The following is a 16,377-nucleotide window of genomic DNA, read 5'->3' on the forward strand; positions in this document are numbered from 1 at the left end:
CCGTCTACTCCCACTGCACCACTGTGCGTCTCACAGTGCTGACAGGACCTAACTACTCATTTTCAGAATCACTCATCTACCCTGGCTGATTGAAAATTCACACCAGGAAGGGAACAAGACAATCACAGTATAACAAAGAGAGCCATCATCTTTTTCCTATTTCATAAGTTTTTCTTTTCCTGTTTGTAAATTTCAACTGGATATGTCCTATACTGTTTCATAATAATATAATGCTGGTGCAAAATACATCAATGGTAATACTCTGGGCATGTCTAGGAAAAAAAATGAGATGGAGAAAAACCAAGATGAATGGTAGGTATGCCTTAAAGATCAACAGGACTTTGCTAGTCCTCAGGGAAGGTGATTCCAAATATACTTTTACACTGCAAGCATAATGACGTGTTGGAACTGTGGTCTATAACCAAAGCGTTTATAGGAACATGTTATAGATTTCACCATTTCATGCTCTCCACTCTCCTGGAGCTACATTCTAGCCACAAACCTGGATTTTCTTCTTGTTCAGAAATGAATTCTAACTAAGCCGTCCCCGCCTAATTAGATTGGATGTGAAGTATTAATTTATGTGCTACTTAGTTAAAAAAAAATGCTTACCTGCTTGCTTCTAGTGCAGAGGTTTCTTTCAAACTTTGTGAATTTAAGATTTTTTCAATCTTTTCAACTGATCAAATAACTTGTATAAGCCTCAACATCTATAAAAATAAAAATTAAGCAAACAAAAAACGTCACCATCTTTACTCTTAATCATCTTTATTTCCCATGCTAAATGCAGGAAAATATAAGACCAAAAGTTAACTTCAAATATATAGGGCATGCTATATTTTGAATATTTCTATGAAACACAGAATTCTCAAGAATGCAAATCTTAGTTCTAGAATAAGCATACTTCCATATTCTATTGCAAGTTTATAGAGGAAAAAAAAAAACCCTAGACTTTGCTTCCTCATATTCTATACTCTTATTTCTTTTTTTCCCCATCCTGAATCTTTCTATGGGCATTTCTTTCCTATTTTTTTTAAAAAAGATTTGTTTATTTGAGAGAGAGAGAGACTGCATATGCGCGTGCAGGGGAGGGGCAGAGGGAGAGAGAGAATCTCGGCCAGACATCCTGCTGAGCACAGAGCTCCATGCGGGGCTCAATCTCATGATCCTGAGATCATGACCTGAGCCAAAATCAAGAGTCGGACGTTTAACCAACTGAGCCACCAGGCGCCCCTCCATTTGTTTTCTTATGGCCCTTTATTCATGTTTTAACTTTGGCTTCCGATTGTACTGGCCCTCTCAGTTTACATGTGCATATACCTATATGCCCAAGCACCAAATCATTAAAGACCTTTTACACTACAAATATTATCAAAGAGGTTGAGGGACATTATGAAAACTCTCATCCTTAAAGAACAAAAAAATACAAAGTCATCCATTCAATAAATAATAATAATAATGAACACCCCTGGGAGCTCGATATTCATTCCAACGGGGGGTGGGGGGGGCACGAGAAAATAAAGCAAGAAATACACCCTGCTCTCACAAAGCTTACTGTTTTGTCTGGAAGCGCACGACAAGCATTCTTTGGACAAAAGCTGTGAGGAGATCCAGAAGCGAATTAAACAGAAGGTCCCTCAAACAGGCTTCTCCCCACTGAGATTTTAACAAATATGCTAATAATACACATAGAAAACATTGTACAGAGCAGCAGGCGAGAGTCAGAAGCCCAGACTCCCAATGCCCGCTGTGCCCCTACATCGTTATGAACATGAATGATATCAGGGACACTTGGAACTGGAGATAGCACTAAGGGGCACACTCCCGGGGTGAGCCCTCCGATGTACAGAGCCATTGCCTGTCTCACACACCTGAATCTAAGCCAACATCGCATGCTAACTACTGGGAATTGAAAAAATTAAAGTGAACACCAGAACATAAAGAACACAGGATCCGAAAATAACAGCAAACCTACGGCAGAATCCTGAGTTTGCTTTGGAAAGCCCACTTCTCCCCTAGTCTCTATATAGGCCTATTTTCTTTACAGGGCCGCTGACAATTTATACAGTCGTTAACTGTCAAGTGCTGCACCGACAACAGTTATCACTGTTTCTTGTTCTGGAAAAAGTGGGTGATCTTGAGATCGTGTGGGTACCTCTGAAATTCTGTCTTCTTATTTCAGGTAGATAACGTGACATAATGCATAAAATGCACATGCGTGAGAGCTTTGAAAAAAAGCTAAATTTAAAAAAAAAGAAAAAAAGCTGAATAGTGCTGACAAGTTCGCGGAGACAAGAGGAGAGGGCTTCAACTGGCATGCAGCATAAGAAATCTACTGGAGGGTACCTTTTTCTTCCTTATGTCCTCTTTTTTACACATTCGTTCATCTACTGCCCTAATTCCTTCACTGACTGATGACCTGAGACTCTTTAAAAGAATAATAAAGAAAATGTATTACAGACATTGTTTTGTCACATTATCAATTTCCTACATCTCATTCAATTCCACAGAAATTAATACCTGTGCACCAGTACTATGCAGATATTGACAAAAAAAAAAAAAACATGATATACCAGACACAGTTACTGTTGAGGGGACTCATGACCTGGGGGCATAATGACACGAAGGCAGGGTGACACGGCTAGAAGAATAATGACATATACAGTGAAAGTTATGGGGATGAGGGGGCTTAGAATGGAGAACAGATAATATGAAGCAAAGTACAGGAGAGTCTGGAAATGCGACGGGGCTCGAATCGGACTCTGAAAGCCATGTGTACACAGCTGCCGAGGTGGGGAGGGGATGGGGAGCAGATGTAAGTGCACACACACTCAGGGGCAGGGTCAGACAGGCACACAGCCATGTGCACTGCAGGCTTCCTTCTGGAGAGAAGCAGAAATAGGAATGGAGGGCCAACTTCACTGAGATGAAGTCTTTAGATTCTGCATATTTTGGAGAACGAAAGAATGTCAAAGCACTGATGCATGATGATGAAATGTGGGTATGGAAATACCAGGAATCAAGAATGAAGAACAGAAGACCAGAAAAAGGCAGAGCACAGAGGTAGAGAAACATGTCCAGAAACTAATGAATAAAGAGATAATTAGGAATTAGGGCCAAAACAAAGGTTAACAGAAACAACTAGAATGAAGTAGGCAGATCACAAAAATTCCACAGGAAGGTGAATTAATTCACTCCATCAACATTATGAAACACCTCCTGGACGTCAGTATTGTGGCAGCCTACAGGGATGCAATGAAGACAGATATAGTCGTATCCCTCAGTGGTCTGAGAATCTCACAGAAAAGCTTCAGAGTTGGGACCAGAAAGGCAGGTCAGGCCTGTGGCTGAGCAGGACCAAAGTGGCCATAAAAACAGGCCATGGAAAAGGGAGGGGATACGGTGATGGCAGGGGGTGAGGCCGGATGGGAGCCTGTGTGAGTAGAGCAAATCTGCCTCCATGGAGGGGGTTCGAGAGAAGAGTGGGAGGCCAAAGGAAGGCTAGGCTTGGGAAACAACACCACTATAAGGCCCCGGGAGGAAGAGGCACACCAAGGAGGCAGTGGGAGAGCCCCACAGCGGCTGGTGTGGAATCCAACAGCGGACCATGAAAATCCCTTCCATTCCAAGGAAAAGTATCTTTAACAAGATTTTGTAAAATTCAAATGAGACATAAACCATGGAAAGTATTGGCTACCTCAAGGCACAACTCAAGATTTTTACCTGTTTCACGAACTCTTTCCTGCCTGCCCCTCCCCTAGGCTTCTCAGCACTGATATTTCCATTATTTCGCATTTTTCTTGGTTCTAACCATGTACTGTGTCTTCCCTTAAATTATGTTCTCCTTATATTCTCTCTAGGATGCATGCACTGTCTTAGGGGAGGGACGCAAGAGGCCATTCAAGCTAGAGGAGACACACAAGGAAGGATGGTGTCGTTTATGACAAGTTTATGACAGGGCATCAGAATGGACAGAGGCTGTAAGTCAGGGCACCAGACACAGACGGGGGGGTTGGCGGGAGGGGAGACAGGGCAGCACAGTTTTCTGTTAGAAGTGATGCCACAACTGCCCCTCCACTGTTCACCCAGGTGGAGTTCCTATTCCCAATGGCTTAGATGTGGGGAGTCCCATTCCCACAACAGAGATTTTTCTGAGAGAACATGCAAATGTAACATTTATTAAGTATTACATTTTATTCATATTATCCTTCAGTTCCATTAGGGATTACACAGTTTTTGTAGATCAGCCGAGGAACCTAACCACACGTAGATTACATGGGGTGGGGGTGGATATTTACAAGATTACAAACTGTTAAAATACAAGTCATTTGTAAGTTAGAAACCACTTACGTATGACCAAAGTGGCATTAATAAGTTGAATTTGGAAATATGCTTCCTCTCCCCTGACATTTAAAGGTTGTCTACTCTGAGAATATGTCTTCTTCAAATCGAACATGTTTTTTTTGGGTTTTTAGCATATGCAAAAACAAAATCATTTACAACACTTCGGAAGGTGAATATTATGATCATGAACCATTAAAATACAACCACCAGTACCACCAAACTAACAGATGAAAAGAATTTTTAGAGAAAAGCCGACGAGGACAACAGGCGTCACAGCAGACTGTTTTCATTAATTGGGGACTTACCAGAACTTCTCGTAACTGTCCCAAAGGCACAGAAAGTTGATTGAGGGCTTTGTCCATGCAAACCTAAAGGGGCATTTCCCCTCTACACCTGTTGCCAGACTAACCTTACCTATCCTGCAGGGTCAGGTCGGCCTGGCCCTTTATCTGTTGTTCTCCTCTGAGTCGTTAGATTTTCATAGATCCCGTGCATTGCTTTTGTCAGGATTTACCCTGGATTATCAAAACCCTTTTCTTGTGCCAGTGAAGCCTAAGAAACAGTCCTAATGAGAGAACCAGGAACTCAAAAAGATCATATTTATCCTGATTGATCTGTCCAAAATGAAAAATTTATTTCTGAGGAGCCTCAAAATCTCTGAGAACGGAAGTTTCACCAAACTGTCATGTAGGGGCATCAATTCCGATTCTGTGTCAATTTTCCTACTTTCCCAGCTAGTAAATCTCTACCTCAGAAAGCCCACTCTCAACCATTTCCTCTTTCAAAGGAAGTTGCTCTTAGAGTCTGCACATGGCACTTGGGGCCTGCTGGTCATTGGCTACTGCCCTCTGTACCTTGGGTCTAACAGCTGCGGGGCATCAAGATGAGCACGTCTCTTGTTCTAGGACTTAACATAGTTTGGGGCACATGGTAAGCAATAATCACTTCCTTAGTTGATCCAAGTTTTGGATCTTTCTTAATTATTCTACTACCACAATTTACTTGTTCTAAGATTTGTCCCCCCCCCCCATTAAATATCTCTTAAGGTGGCACTCACCTTGCACTTGATGACATATCCAAGTTTAACTGACAGCATTTCTCTTTCTTAGTCGAACATAAACTATAGTGCATTTTCCCTTGATGAAAGCTAGGATGCAATTAAATACTCTATTATGGTTACGATTCTGATATTTGAAATCCTCCGGTAGCTCCCTGTGCCCCCACAGTGTAGTACCTCACCTCCTCGCCATAGTATACAAACCTTCTCACCCCCAGTGTTAACCCCGGGTCTCAGCCTCCTACCCAGGTGATGCTGCCAGATCAGCTGTCGGTTGTCATGAACTTGCTGTAGTTTCCCGAATGCACTGTGCTGCCTCCTAGCCCTTTGAAACTTGACACACTCATCCTCATTCTTCGCTTTGCCCTTGTCTATCACCTCCCCTGAAAATCTGTTCCTAAGTGGCTTTTCCTAGCTCCCACCTACCCTTGGCAGTCTATTATCTCCCTGTGGTAAAGCCTGTCACACTGCACCATGGACATGCCCGTTGTCCCCCTGAGAAGAGAAAAGGGACAATGAGGGCCCCCAGCATTTGCAGATCTAGTGCAGAGCCCCATGCCTGGCTTGCAGGAGATGCCAGATCATGAAGACAAACGGAGATCATCCTCTGGCTAAAACCAGCTCTTCTTTGCCTACCGCAGGATCTGGATCAATAAAGAGCCCCCAGTTATGATTGCTGTTTTTCTAGGGATTTTTACCCCATATATTTTCCAGGTCTTTACTCTTTTTATAGCACTTTAATTCAGGCTTCAACCACTTCCTAGTCAGATCAGGTGAAATCATTTTCCTTCCCATACCCTCGATGTATTTCACATCTAGTAATTCTTTTTTTACAGATCTTATTTACCCATTTGACAGACAGATAACAAGTAGGTAGAGAGGGAGGCAGAGAGAGAGGGGGGAAGCAGGCTCCCCGCTGAGCAGAGAGACCGATGTGGGGCTCCATCCCAGGACCCTGAAATCATGACCTGAGCCGAAGGCAGAGGCCTAAACCACTGAGCCACCCAGGAGCCCCCATATCTGGTAATTTTTAACCAACGTGGATTTGCTGCATCAAAAGTTCCTTCTTCTTCAAATATAAATATATAAATAAAGTGATCAGGTCACTCGCATGTCTTCGGAGAATGTCATACCTTTAGTAGCAAACTTGATATCTTGGCCATTGGTTTTGATTTTTGTTTTGGTTAGATTTGGTTCGGTTTTTGTCATTTTAAAAATCCCTCCAGCCCTCGGCTCTGTCTGACCTGATTGCTTTCAGCTGTTTCTGCAACAAAATTGTCCTGGCAGCGAAAACTCTCATTGTTTACAGTGGCCCCCCCTTCTGAACACTTTGTTAATAAAAAGCTTTTTGTTTTGTTTTGTTTTTGTTTTTCGGCTATGGTAAATGTGGAACAACAATGAGGTATTTCAAAGATTTGAACCACAGATAAATTTCTCTAAGGGTGGGGTGAGGGTTACTCAAAAAGGAACTTGACAAGGCTTTTAAAGTTATCGACAATCATTATAACATAACGTGACTGATTGTTACTGTGCTCTTAACTGGGCAAACTCTTGTTGGCTTCCAAGAAAAACTAACATAGTTGAAATGGTTCATCGGCCTTCTAGCACAGGGTCTGATGGGGCGGTATTCTAGCCACTGGCTGTGCAAGGCATGAGGCCTGTTAGTGATTCTATTTTTTCCTCTGCAGAAAGGGTCTTTCTACATTCCAGGTCCTTTCTACCCCAACAAATAATGCGGCGATTCTCTCAGTGAGTTGTACTTTTGGTTTAAAAAGCCAACTGTGTCTTACAAAGGTCTTTTGTTTAAATTCCTTTTAAAAAAAAAAGTCCTTTCAAAAATTTTTTTTTTTTAAATCCCATATGTTTACTCTGATCATGGAACTTTGTCATTTTGACCATCTCTGCTGATTAAAATATTCTTCATCATTAGCACCTACTGCTCTCCTCTCCTGGTAATCTCTATGGAAGGGGTCTTCTCTAGCTCTTCTAGCAGGAGATGGGTACTTCCCATCTACCCCTGTTGCCAGACTAACCTTACCTATCCTGCAGGGTCAGGTCGGCCTGGCCCTTTATCTGTTGTTCTCCTCTGAGTGGTTAGATTTTCATAGATCCCGTGCTTTGCTTTTGTCAGGATTTACCTGGTTTATCAAAACCCTTTTCTTGTGCCAGCGAAGCCTAAGAAACAGTCCTAATGAGAGAACCAGGAACTCAAACAGATCATATTTATCCTGAATGTTCTGTCCAAAATGAAAAATTCGTTTCTGAGGAGCCTCAAGATCTCTGAGAAGGGAAGTTTCACCAACTCTGTCATGTAGGGGCATGAATTCTGATTCTGTGTCAATTGTCCTACTTTCCCAGCTAGTAATTCTCTACCTCAGAAAGCCCACTCTCAACCGTTTCCTCTTTCAAAGGCAGTTGCTCTTAGAGTCTGCACATGGCACTTGGGGCCTGCTGGTCGTTGGCTACTGCCCTCTGTACCTTGGGTCTAACAGCTGCGGGCATCAAGATGAGCACACCTCTTGTTCTAGGACTTAATATAGTTTGGGGCACATGGTAAGCAATAATCACTTCTTTAGTTGATCCAAGTGTTGGATCTTTCTTAATTATTCTACTACCTCAATTTACTTGTTCTAAGATTTGTCCCCCCCGCCATTTTAATATCTCTTAAGGTGGCACTCACCTTGTACTTGATGACATATCCTAGTTTAAATGACAGCATTTCTCTCTCTTAGTCGAACATAAACTATAGTGCATCTTACCCATGATGAAAGCTAGGATGCAATGAAATACTCTATTATGGTTACGATTCTGATATTTGAAATCCTCCGGTAGCTCCCTGTGCCCCCACAGTGTAGTACCTCACCTGCTCGCCATAGTATACAAACCTTCTCACCCCCAGTGTTAACCCCGGGGCTCAGCCTCCTAAACAGGTGATGCTGCCAGATGAGCTGTCATTTGTCATGAACTTGCTGTAGTTTCCTGAATGCACTGTGCTGCCTCCTAGCCCTTTGAAACTTGACACACTCATCCTCATTCTTCGCTTTGCCCTTGTCTATCACCTCCCCTGAAAATCTGTTCCTAAGTGGCTTTTCCTAGCTCCCAAATTCCCTTTGCAGTCTATTATCTCCCTGTGGTAAAGCCTGTCAACCTGCATCATGGACATGCCCGTTGTTCCCCTGAGAAGAGAAAAGGGACAATGAGGGCCCCCAGCATTTGCAGCTTTAGTGCAGAGCCCCATGACTGGCTTGCAGGAGATGCCAGATCATGAAGACAAACGGAGATCATCCTCTGGCTAAAACCAGCTCTTCTTTGCCTACCTCAGGATCTGGATCAATAAAGAGCAGCCAGTTATTATTGCTGTTTTTCTAGGGATTTTTACCCCATATTTTTCCCAGGTCTTTACTCTTTTTATAGCACTTTAATTCAGGCTTCAACCACTTCCTAGTCAGATCAGGTGAAATCATTTTCCTTCCCATACCCTCGATGTATTTCACATCTAGTAATTCTTTTTTTAAAGATCTTATTTACCCATTAGACAGACAGACCACAATTAGGTAGAGAGGGAGGCAGAGAGAGAGAGGGGGGAAGCAGGCTCCCCGCTGAGCAGAGAGCCCGATATGGGGCTCCATCCCAGGACCCTGAAATCATGACCTGAGCCGAAGGCAGAGGCCTAAACCACTGAGCCACCCAGGAGCCCCCATATCTGGTAATTTTTAACCAACGTGGATTTGCTGCATCAAATAGTTCCTTCTTCTTCAAATATAAATATATAAATAAAGTGATCAGGTCACTCGCATGTCTTAGGAGAATGTCATACCTTTAGTAGCAAACTTGAAATCTTGGCCATTGGTTTTGATTTTTGTTTTGGTTAGATTTGGTTCGGTTTTTGTCATTTTAAAAATCCCTCCAGCCCTTGGCTCTGTCTGACCTGATTGCTTTCAGCTGTTTCTGCAACAAAATTGTCTCGGCACCGAAAACTCTCATTGTTTACAGTGGCGCCCCCTTCTGAACACTTTGTTAATAAAAAGCTTTTTTTGTTTGTTTGTTTGTTTTTTGGCTATGGTAAATGTGGAACAACAATGAGGTATTTCAAAGAGGTGAACCACAGATAAATTTCTCTAAGGGTAGGGTGAGGGTTACTCAAAAAGGAACTTGACAAAACTTTTAAAGATATCGAAAATCATTATAACATAACGTGACTGATTGTTACCATGCTCTTAACTGGGCAAACACTTCTTGGCTTCCAGAAAGACTAACATCGTTGAGATGGTTCCAGCGGCCTTCTAGCCTAGGGTCTCATGAGGCAGGCATTCTAGCCACTGGCTGTGCAAGGCATGAGGCCTGTTAGTGATTCTATTTTTTCCTCTGCAGAATTGGTCTTTCTACATTCCAGCTCCTTTCTACCCCAATAAATAATGCGGCGATTCTCTCAGTGAGTTGTAATTTTGGTTTAAACAGCCTACTACTGTCTCTTACAAAGTTCTTTTGTTTAAATTCCTTTAAAAAAAGTCCTTTCAAAAAAATCTTCTTTTTATTTTTTATTTTTTATCCCATATGCTTACTCTGATCGTGGAAATTTGTCATTTTGACCTTCTCTGCTGATTAAAATATTCTTCATCATCAGCACCTACTGCTCTCCTCTCCTGGTGGTCTCTCCGGTGGGGTCTTCTCTAGCTCTTCTAGCAGGAGATGGGCACTTCCCCTCTACCCCTGTTTCCAGACCAGCCTTACCTATCCTGCACGGTCAGGTCAGACTGGCCTTTTATCTGTTGTTCTCTTCTGAGTGGTTAGTTTTCATAGATACCTTGCTTTGCTTTTGTCAGGATTTACCCTGGACTATCAAAACCTTTTTCTTGTGCCAGTGAAGCTTAAGAAACAGTCCGGATGAGAGAACCAGTATCTCGAACAGATCATATTTATCCTGAATGTTCTGTCCAAAATGAAAAATACATTTCTGAGGAGCCTCAAGATCTCTGAGAAGGGAAGTTTCACCAACTCTGTCATGTAGGGGCATCAATTCCGATTCTGTGTCAATTTTCCTACTTTCCCAGATAGTAATTCTCTATCTCTCAAAGCCCATTCTCACCGTTTTCTCTCTCAAAGGCAGTTGCTCTTAGAGTCTACACATGGCACTTGGGGCCTGCTGGTCGTTGGCTACTGCCCTCTGTACCTTGGGTCTAACAGCTGCGGGGCATCAAGATTAGCACGTCTCTTGTTCTAGTACTTAATATAGTTTGGGGCACATGGTAAGCAATAATCACTTCTTTAGTTGATCCAAGTGTTGGACCTTTTTTATATATTCCACTACCACAATTTACTTGTTATAAGATTTGTCCCCCCCCCATTTTAATATCTCTTAAGGTGGCACTCACCTTGCACTTGATGACATATCCTAGTTTAACTGACAGCATTTCACTTTCTTAGTCTAACATAAACTATAGTGCATCTTACCCTTGATGAAAGCTAGGATGCAATTAAATACTCTATTATGGTTATGATCCTGATATTTGAAATCCTCCGGTAGCTCCCTGTGCCCCACTGTGCCGTACCTCACCTCCTCGGCATAGTATACAAACCATCTCACCCCCAGTGTTAACCCCGGGGCTCAGCCTCCATCCCCAGGTGATGCTGCCAGATCAGCTGTCGGTTGTCATAAACTTGCTGTAGTTTCCCGAATGCACTGTGCTGCCTCCTGGCACTTTGAAATTTGACACACTCATCCTCATTCTTCGCTTTGCCCTTGTCTATCACCTCCCCTGAAAATCTGTTCCTAACTGGCTCTTCCCAGCTCCAACCTACCCTTGGCAGTCTTTTATCTCCCTGGGGTAAAGCTTGTCACACTGCACCATGGACATGCCCGTTGTCCCCTTAGAAGAGAATAGGGACAGTGAGGGCCCCCAGCATTTGCAGCTGTAGTGCAGAGCCCCATGCCTGGATTGCAGGAAATGCCAGATCATGAAGACAAACAGATCTTATCTTCTGGTTAAAACCAGCTCTTCCTTGCCTACCGCAGGATCTGGATCAATAAAGAGCAGCGAGTTATTATTGCTGTTTTTCTAGGGATTTTTACCCCATATATTTCCCAGGTCTTTACTCTTTTTATAGCACTTTAATTCAGGCTTCAACCACTTCCTAGTCAGATCAGGTGAAATCATTTTCCTTCCCATACCCTCGATGTATTTCACATCTAGTAATCCTTTTTAAAGATCTTATTTACCCATTTGACAGACAAATCAAAGTAGGTAGAGAGGGAGACAGAGAGAAAGGGGGGAAGCAGGCTCCCCGCTGAGCAGAGAGCCGGATGTGGGGCTTCATCCCCGGACCCTGAAATCATGACCTGAGCCGAAGGCAGAGGCCTAAACCACTGAGCCACCCAGGAGCCCCCATATCTGGTAATTTTTAACCAACGTTTATTTGGTCACTTCTTCTTCAAATATAAATATATAAATAAAGCGATCAAGTCACTCGCATATCCTAGGAGAATGTCATACCTTTAGTAGGTAACTTGAAATCTTGGCCATTGGTTTTGATTTTTGTTTAGGTTAGATTTGGTTTGTTTTTGTCATTTTAAAAATCCCTCCAGCCCTTGGCTCTGTCTGACCTGATTGCTTTCAGCTGTTTCTGCAACAAAATCGTCCCGGTAGTGAACACTCTCATTGTTTACAGTGGCGCCCCCTTCTGAACACTTTGTTAATAAAAAGTTTTTTTGTTTTGTTTTGTTTTGTTTTGTTTTTCGGCTATGGTAAATGTGGAACAACAATGAGGTATTTCAAAGAGGTGAACCACAGATAAATTTCTCTAAGGGTGGGTGAAGGTTACTCAAAAAGGAACTTAACAAGGCTTTTAAAGATATTGACAATCATTATAACATAACGTGACTGATTCTTACCGTGCTCTTAACTGGGGAAACACTTGTTGGCTTCCAAAAAAGACTAACATAGTTGAGATGGTTCTAGCGGCCTTCTAGCACAGAATCTCATGAGTTATGGATTCTAGCCACTGGCTGTGCAAGGCATGAGGCCTGTTAGTGATTTTAATTGTTCCTCTGCAGAATGGGTATTTCTACATTCCAAGTCCTTTCTACCCCAATAAATAATGCGGCGATTCTCTCAGTGAGTTGTACTATTGGTTTAAACAGCCAACTGTCTCTTTAAAAGGACTTTTGTTTAAATTCCTTTAAAAAAAAGTCCTTTCAAAGAAATCTTTTTTCTTTATTTTTTATTTTTTAATCCCATATGTTTACTCTGATCATGGAACTTTGTCATTTTGACCTTCTCTGCTGATTAAAATATTCTTCATCATCAGCACCTACTGCTCTCCTCTCCTGGTGGTCTCTCCGGAAGGGGTCTTCTCTAGCTCTTCTAGCAGGAGATGGGCACTTCCCCTCTACCCCTGTTTCCAGACCAGCCTTACCTATCCTGCAGGGTCAGGTCGGCCTGGCCTTTTATCTGTTGTTCTCTTCTGAGTGGTTAGTTTTAATAGATACCTTGCTTTGCTTTTGTCACTATTTACCCTGGATTATCAAAACCTTTTTCTTGTGCCAGTGAAGCCTAAGAAACAGTCCGGATGTGAGAACCAGGAACTCTAACAGATCATATTTATCCTGAATGTTCTGTCCAAAATGAAAAATACATTTCTGAGGAGCCTCAAGATCTCTGAGAAGGGAAGTTTCACCAACTCTGTCATGTAGGGGCATCAATTCCGATTCTGTGTCAATTTTCCTACTTTCCCAGCTAGTAATTCTCTACCTCTCAAAGCCCACTCTCAACCGTTTCCTCTCTCAAAGGCCGTAGCTCTTAGAGTCTGCACATGGCACTTGGGGCCTGCTGGTCATTGGCTACTGCCCTCTGTACCTTGGGTCTAACAGCTGCGGGGCATCAAGATGAGCACGTCGCTTGTTCTAGGACATAATATAGTTTGGGGCACATGGTAAGCAATAATCACTTCTTTAGTTCATCCAAGTGTTGGACCTTTCTTATTTATTCTACTGCCACAATTTACTTGTTCTAAGATTTGTCCCACCCCCCATTTTAATATCTCTTACGGTGGCACTCACCTTGCACTTGATGACATATCCTAGTTTAACTGACAGCATTTCTCTTTCTTAGTCGAACATAAACTATAGTGCATCTTACAATTGATGAATTAAATACTCTATTATGGTTACGATCCTAATCCAATCCATTACTCTATTACTGACTACTACAAATCCCTGTCGTTGACACTAATGTGGACTTTAAACCAATACCTGATCCCGACCGTAAACCTGACACTGACTCTAGACTTCACCTTACCCTGACTCCGGCAAACACCAGAAACCTAACCCTGAATCTAAAAGTGACCCTGACCCTGACCCTAATACTAACCCTGACACTGAATGTGAGACAGACCCTAACTCTAACCCTAAACCTAACCCTCCCTGACACTAACACGGCCCTGACCCGAAACCTAACGCAGAACCTAACCCTTAAACTAACCCCTAACATTATCCCTGACACTGACCCTAACACGGTCTAACCCTAACCCTCAACCTACCTCTACCCTAATCCTAACCACAATTTAACAATAATCCCGAACCTCTCCCTAACCATGATCATAACCCTAACTCTGAAATTTGCCTTTGTCAGACCTTAAACTTAAACCTGACCCTGGCCTTGACCTTAACACTGACCCTATCCCAGACTGTAAACCTAACTCTGACTGAAATCATGATCCTGAACAGAATCGTAACCCTAAAGCTAACCCTGATCCTGAACCTACTCATAAAACAGAACCTAAACATAAAGCTGACCTTACCATAACCATGAACCTAACCCTGACCCTGACCCTACCGTGACACTAAACCTGTCCTAAACCTAACCCTGAACTGACATGACCTTGCCCCCAAACAAAAACTTGAACCTGACCCTAAATCTGACCATCATCCTGAACCTGACACTAAACCTAACAGTCACCCTAACACTGACCCTGACCCTGACTCTGATCGTAACCCTATCCCTGACCCCTACCCTAAGCCTCGCTCACCCTGACCCCAACGAGGTCTAAACCTAACCCTGACCCTAAGTCTTTCTTCTCCCTAACCCTAACACTAACCTGGTCTAAACCCAGCTCGGTTCCCTCCAGTGGGGACAACAGCTGCACCCAGGCCTCCCAAGGGCTGGGGGAAGGCTCTATGGGGGTAACTGGATGGGCACTGCATTGAGTGGAGTGTGAGCCTTGAGCAGCTTGGGGACCAGCGGCTCAGGGAGCTCTGGTGGAGCAGAACGTTTGGTAAGGAGCCCCCAGGCAGTGGTGACCTGACTTACCTGATGATAGAGCCCAACAGAATTGGAACCCACGTATCCAGGCACCCCATAAAGAGAAAACCCTCCTGCCCAGCTCATTTCTAGGCACATCCTAAAGGAAGCGACATGTTCTTCTGCTGTACTGAAGCCGAGAGGATACAGGGAGAAGAGAGCTCGCTCTTGACACGTCGCCTCCCTGGCAGGTCATATCAGGTTTCACCAACGCCTCAGGCCCTTTGGCTAATAAAATCAAAAGGTGACACGAGGGGGCTCAGAGTCAGAGAGTCCCACACCTTCTGATCCACTGGTGTAGCCCTAGGTCTCTTCGCAGTATCTCTCTCACTGTGTGTGTGTGTTTGTGTGTGTGTGTGTGTGTGTGTGTGTGTGTGTGTGTGTGTGCGCGCGCCTCTGAGTGTCTGTGTCTTTGTGTGTATAGAGGACCTGGCCATGCCATCATGGGTGGAGATGCCCCTAGCAGGATCAGGCTGATGAGGGGTTAGATGTCTGGTGGGCAAGTCATGTTCACACCCCAGTTTAAGGCTGCTTAAGTGGGATCGGGTGGAGGGTCTACACCCTTCTGCCCAGTGTTTATCCGGAGACCTTGAAGGAATGGGTCATGACCGTGGAGTGGGGCTATACCGAACAGTAACCACAAACCCTGACCCTGACACTGACTGTGATCCTGCACCAAACCCTAAACCAAGCCCTGACCCTGATCCTGACCCTGACACGCACCGTGATCCTGACCTGAACCCTAAGCCTAAACCTAAGCCTGACACTGACCCTCATGTGGACCCTGAACCTAAACCTAACTCTGACATTACCGTAAACATGACTCATACCTAACCATGACCCTGACCCTGACCCTAATCCTAACCCTGACGCTGACCGAACCCTGACCCTAACCATCACCCTGACTATGACTGTGAGCCTCACCGTAACCTTAAACTTAGTGGTAACTCTAACCATGACTCTAATACGGACCCTGAACCTTCACCTCATTGTGACCCTGAACCAAACACTAACCCCTACCCTAAACCAAACACTAACCCTGAACTTATGCTGTCTAACACTAACCCTAACCATAACCCTACTTATAACTCTAACCCTAACCCCAAACCCAAACCCTACCACCACAACCTAACTGTGACACTGAACAGAACATTGACCCTAAACCAAAGCCTGGCCCTAAACCTGAGCCTGGCCCTGAGCTTCACCTGACCCGGACCCTGACCCTAATCCAATCCATTACTCTAACACTGACTACTACATAACCCTCTCGTTGACACTAATGTGGACTTTAAACCAATACCTGATCCTGACCGTAAACCTGACACTGGACCTAGACTTCACCCTGACCCTGACTCAGGAAAACACCAGAAACCTAACCTTGAACCTAAAAGTGACCCTGACCCTGACCCTAACACTAACCCTGATACTGAATGTGAGCCTGACCCTAACTCTAACCCTAAACCTAACACTCCCTGACACTAACACGGTCCCTGACCCGAAACCTAACGCTGAACCTAACCCTAAACTAACCCCTAACATTATCCCTGACACTGACCCTAACCCGGTCTAATCCTAACCCTCAACCTACCTCTACCCTAACCCTAACCACACTTTAACAATAATCCCGAACCTCTCCCTGACCATGATCATAACCCTAACTCTGAAATTTGCCTTTGTCAG

This window comes from Mustela nivalis (genome assembly GCF_964662115.1).
Source record: "Mustela nivalis genome assembly, contig: HAP1_SCAFFOLD_617, whole genome shotgun sequence".
NCBI lineage: Eukaryota > Metazoa > Chordata > Mammalia > Carnivora > Mustelidae > Mustela > Mustela nivalis.